The 6,000-nt window shown below is 41.3% G+C and overlaps 1 long non-coding RNA gene across 4 annotated transcripts in view; it reads left to right on the forward strand.

Annotated features, from left to right (window-relative positions):
* Window positions 1-5,683, forward strand: part of LOC118534488 (uncharacterized) — a 124,656-nt gene extending 118,973 nt beyond the window's left edge. For 2 of the 4 annotated variants that reach the window (XR_013447798.1, XR_004916696.2), the window contains 3 exons: window positions 1,551-1,858; window positions 1,999-2,175; window positions 3,448-5,683. This is a non-coding gene — a long non-coding RNA (uncharacterized LOC118534488). The remainder of the gene's footprint in view (window positions 1-1,550; window positions 1,859-1,998; window positions 2,176-3,447) is intronic. The other 2 variants (XR_013447786.1, XR_013447787.1) reach the window with 2 other exon arrangements.
* Window positions 5,684-6,000: the final 317 nt, after the last annotated feature.

The following is a 6,000-nucleotide window of genomic DNA, read 5'->3' on the forward strand; positions in this document are numbered from 1 at the left end:
CCAGACCTTGACCACGGAGTCAGCGTTCTTCCTGTGCTTATCTCACACATATAGGCATCTGCCACCAGGTCTTGCTGGCTTCATCACTGAACCCCGAATCCCTCCTCCCCTCTCTGGTCCCATGGCCCCTTTGGAAGGTCAAGGCTTTGTGATCACTCAGCTGGATGACTGCAGTAGTTCCATCCCTTTTTTCACCAAACCTCCCACCTTCCACTATCTGAGTAGCAGCTGCATTCATTTTGCCCTTATTTGAAATATTTCCCTGGTTCCTCAGGACCTATGCAAACTCCTTAGCAAGGCCTTCTAGTTACCGCGAATTGCTTTTCCTCTCCCATTCCTTACCTTACTGCCATCTCTTCTAAACAATTCCTGTCTTCATGGTACATATCACAGCCCTTTTCTCCATGAAGCTTTTCCCCCAAGTTTTTTCTTTTCACACCCCAGTTGGTTGTGATCTTGAGCTCTTCAGCGAGGTCTATATCTATATCAGGAGTTAGCAAACCCTGGCCCTCAAGCCAAATCTAGCCTACCTCCTGTTTCTGGACTGCTTGTGAGCTAAGGATGGTTGCTACGTTTTTAAATGGTTGAAAAGAGCAATAAAAAGAAAAAGAATATTTTGCAGTACGTTAAAGTTATATGAAATTCAAATCCCAATGTCCATAGAGAAAGTCTTATGGGAAGGCAGCCATGCCCATTGATTGACAAATTGTCTATGGATTCTTTTGTCTATAATGTCAGATTTCAGAATTTGCTTACTCTCTGGCTTTTTATGGAAAACGTTTGACAATGGCCGACCTTTACATTTGTATTTATATACAATTTTGGAAATACCCGTGACACTTTGTTTACATCTCTATCATTATCACTTGGCTAAGTTTACCTAATAGTTGTTTGTTAGCTCGTCTCTCCAACTCATAAGCTCCTTGAGAGCATACATATTGAATTTATTATTCATTTTTGTGTCCCTTGCTAGCACTTAACACAAAACCTTGCACATACAAAGTGCTCACTAAATATTTTTATTGAAGTGATAAAATATGGTTTGGTATGCAAAATCACTTCAGGCAGGCTTAACTTTAGTGTGAATTATAGCACATTATGATACGTATGATATGTGATGTGTACCTACACTCAAATACATGCACAGTACACACATACATGTATCACAAACAAATGTAAATATTTATATCTGCATAGTGTTTAAAAACAGAAGCTTTGAGATTTCTATAGAGACAAAATTGATATAATAACATGGAAATAGATTGTGATGTTTATCAGATATGGACACATATTCCAAATATTTTATATTTGAACTGTCGCCCATGCTCCCAATTGAGTTGTAGTATTTTCCTTATCTGATAAATGCTTAATCCTATTGTAAGTGGTGGAAACAATTACTCATTTGGGCTCTCATATTTTCTGCATATTTGTTCTTGTCAAAGAGTGTGCCTTTGACTATCAGTTCACACATTTGTTGGATGAAGCGATAAACAAATAGCAAGTGTGCCGGTTGCGGGATGATTTAACACTACATACGCTTGTTTCTGCAGTCCAGAAGACTGTCAACGACCTATCTTTCATAGACCATGTGCTTTGATTTTTGCCACACTGGCAAAAGATTCAGCTATGTAATTTCTTTTGGGCTCCTTTGGCCAAACTGTGCATATGTTTTGAGAAGAATGGCAGGAGTTCGACACGTGTCCATGGAACAGAGCCCACACTGGTTGATATACCAAAAGCTTGGACCCACATCCTCGGCCCTGGGAGCATCGTGGTCTCATCTCGGGAGAGCCTCATAAGAGTGGATGAAGAAAGAGGCAAATGGGAGGAAAGAGTTACATTCAGAACCTTCTAACTTGTGAGTATAGCTTGAAATGTTAAGGATTGAAGTAGTTTGGCATGAAGGCATGTAAGGACTTTGAATATTTGAGTTTGGGAATACTCTGATTAGTCTGTGGCTTTTGTTCTCAACCTTTTTTTTTTTTTTTTTCCCTGCAGAGGCCACATGATGAACAGTCATTCACACACAGACATTAGCTAGACTTTGATCCCACCCTTACCAAGGCCACACATTGTCACTATGCATCATCCCCCAACCCTATCAATTTGTAGGTTGGAGATGGCTGTCCACTGGATATGGATAACATGAGTTGTGGATGGCATGCAATTCTCCAGGTTAGTGGCAATCCTGCCCCCTCCTACCCACCTCTACTCAAAACAGCATGTTGGAACCCAAGGGGGTAAAAGAGGCATGATTAAAGGGATAATTTGAATTCACAAAGTTTTTGCTAATTTTAGTTCAGTATGGCTTGTAATAAGAAAATGCTGACCTTTCATAAGTGATTTCACATCTGCCTATACAATGTGGTTGAGATTTGCTGATCTATAAAATCAATTTAATCCTGTTATCACAATTATCAATAGCTTTTCAAAATATTTTGATTATACAAATAATACATTATTGATCCAGAGACAATGAAAAATAAGTGAAAGACACTTGCACACAATTCCACTCACCAAAGATAATCAGAGTTAAAATAATGGGAATAAGAAATGCTTTTTCATCAAAGGTCTGAGCGGGTGTGTTAATTTTTGGCAAAATGAGATTATATGATGTCTATGACTTTTTATCTTTTTGTTCAATAATATACCTTAACCATATTTCCGTATCCTTTAATACGCATTGAAATCACAATTTTGGATAACTGCCAGTGTTCCAATATATGGATATACCACAACTTGAGCAGCCAACTCCCTGTGATGGGACACCATGGCTATTTCCCATTTTATTGCCAACAATGTTATGAGAAATCACTGAGCATTCATCTTTTCACACTTGTCTAAATTATTTCCTTGGGATAAAGACTTGGGAATAAATTTACCAATTGGAATAGTAGGTGAAATCCCCAGGCATTGGACATCATTGCCAAATTACCTTCCGGGTAGTTGGTACCTAATTGTGTCCCCAGCAGCAATGACAGCACTTTCCCTACCTCCCCCACCCCAACCAGATATTATCATTGTAAATATTTTCCAGTTTGAAAAAGAAAAGGGTGTCTCACTGTTACTTCTACATTTCTAATATTATTTATGAGGTTAAACAGGTTTTGTGTGTGTGCGTGCGTGTGCGTAGTGACTATTTTGCTTTTGGATACATTGTGTAGCAGTTAAGAGTATAGGCTTTGGAATTAGGATGTTTGGTCCATTTCTGGTTCCAATATTTACCAGCTCTGTGGCCTTACTCACACACCCTATATTTCCGCTTCTTCATTTATAGAATGGGGACACCAATAGTGCCTTCCATACCAGCTTGCTGTGAGGAATAAATAGGGTATATCATATAAAATACCTTAGCATAGTTCCCCGAACATAGTAAACGCTGATGAAATGTTAGAGGTCATGAGAGAGATTGTCAAAGCATTAATGACATCCACTTGTATCTTCTAGGTTACGTTGGTATGGAGATGAGTCAAGGGCTGCTTTTGTGGACTCAGTCTGGCTTGGTGTAGTTTGACCAGAAGCCGAGAGGTGCCTGAGAAGTTCAATTGTGGGCACAGCTAGAGGCTGGCCTCAGAACCAGACCAGCGTTCTTGCAGAGCCCTGGAATGGGGGGAACCCAGGGTCTTGCCATACTCTGTTTCTGAGATTAGATAAGAATGGAATTTTCTTTGAAGCTGTGTAGGGCTTCTTTCCATCATTTCCTGAAACACCTGCCAATACCTGAACTGAGCCCTACCGTTTAGGGAAGAAACCCTGGCCAAAGAAGAAATTGCATTTGAAGGAAGCAGAAACACTGCTAGCGCCAGAAGTCTCCTCGAACAGTAAGAGTCCGTGGGCTCATGGGCAAAGAGGCCAAAGTCCTAGCCTTGCTGACGGCCACAGAGCCCATGTGGCCGTGATTATTTTAAAGACATTTCTTAATCCTGTGAGAACTTTTCATCCATCTGTGTGATTTTCGATGTAAGTGACCAGCTGCTTTAAAATAGCCTAGGCATATGACACGGACACTCAGTACATCTTGAGAAGCAGGAGGGAATTCATTCCCTTGAAACTGCATCTCTGTAGTTTCTGCAGGGTTCACCCCAGAATTCTCTTTCCCCAAATCATCTCATGTTAGTAGGAAAAACTCCTTCCACTCCACGCTTAATCCAAAGAAACGGCACCTTTTCATCCCTGAGCTGCTTTCTTCAGGCTGTCCGTGATTGCCTTTTTTAGTGCCATTGAAATCTGGGTTGGTTTTCACCAGGATTGCAGGTGAATAAGGGAATGAGAAGTTTCAACGCAGATGTAGCATGCCTCGGAATGCAGGTGAGAGAGGACTTCAAGAGATTTTGAACCTGGCTTGACCTTGATTTTCTAGTGCCAACCTAAATGCAATCAATAAGCCAGCCTAGTTAAGAAATGAGTGATTTGGGAGATTCAGGAACACTTCAGACTGGATCAGGTTATTTAGCACAGGTGTTTTAATAATTGTAATACAGTGAAAACCCTCACACTGCTGGGTGGCCCTCAGACTCACAGTGGGTGCCGCCTGCTTGGGCCCGGTTCTGTCCTGGAAGACAAGGGGAATTGGGAGCCTGCAGTAATTTCAAAGCCCGAGCCTCAGACTGAAAGCCGATAGTATTTGAGTTCTGGCAGTCGCTACACCTTTGTCTGGGTTGAGCTTGAAGCCTGTGCTTTCTGGAGGCATTTCTTTGTAGCTGCATTTACAATTAGCACGTTGAAAAAGAGGGCTAGAAGAAGGGAAGGCTACACACTATGTGGGAATCGGAGAGACTCCCGAATGCCACTCACTGCATTTTTTTCCCAGGGAATCTCAGGAGCACATGAAGCACAGGTGGCAACGTGACGGAGGGGAGGGTGAGTGTAAGGGGGGTGATAATTGATGGGGGCCCGGAGTCCAGACCGCAGCTGTCCCCAGGTGCACCCAACTGCATCTGTTCTTCCGCGAGGTACTAGGCAGTAGCAGGTTTTGGATTATTGAAGCAGGGGAAAACAAATCAGGAAAGTTAACAAAGCTCTTGGAGGAGGAAGGTGAGGAGGTGTGATTGCCACATCTGAGGATGGAAGCTTTCAGGAAGGGAATAAATTGCATCGGGGGGTTGGCAGCTAGTATCAGAGACACCTCCCTTCGTATCACCTGTGAACTTTGCGGTTCTGAGAAAGGCGTGCGGGTGGAGGGGGAGGACTCTGTGGCTCCACACTGTCCCACTCTTCTGAGCAAGCTTTGGATTTCATCATGTGGTGAATTTGTGTGAAACGTGGACGGGAATGACAAAACTGAGATCGAGTTGTACCCTTCCTATCTTCATCGTTCTGATTTTCTTTTCTTTTTTTCCCCTCACCACCCCCCCCCATCTTTATTGGGACTACAGGAAGGAAATAGAACTATCTGCAGCTACCAGGAACGTTCTCCCAAGCCAGTGTTCCCCCCAAGTCTCCCTGATGCAATGATATTGGTAAAAGAAATAAATTCATTTACTGGATGTGATACTTAATGCAGGCCTGAGTCTGGAGTCCCACTGTCTGTCCTGAGTCAATGAGGAGGAAGGCCAAATTGACAACATTGGAATGATGGGAAACCCAGGCCATTTGTCATCCACAATTCAGATCGTATGATATATTTTGAGATTTCTCCTGACATAGCTTATATTGGAAAAATCTTGAAAGGTCTTCACAATGTAACAGTAAAATCTGACTGTGAGAAAAACTGGTTATTTCTCTCTTTTTTCTTTTATATATATATATATATATATATATATAACTTTATATATATATATATATATATATAACTTTATATATATATATATAACTTTATATATATATATATAATTTTTCAAAGGCAGTGTTAAGGGTTTACCTGCTTTGATTTATGGGAATATAAAGACATCGTAAGAGAGGTTAGGTCAGAATATAATTGGAAGTTTTCTTACTGTCTCATGTTGCTTCCTACATTAAGTGACTGTGGCAGATAATTTTTTTCATGGAGTAAGTGGCTAG

This window comes from Halichoerus grypus, chromosome 1 (genome assembly GCF_964656455.1).
Source record: "Halichoerus grypus chromosome 1, mHalGry1.hap1.1, whole genome shotgun sequence".
Taxonomy (NCBI): domain Eukaryota; kingdom Metazoa; phylum Chordata; class Mammalia; order Carnivora; family Phocidae; genus Halichoerus; species Halichoerus grypus.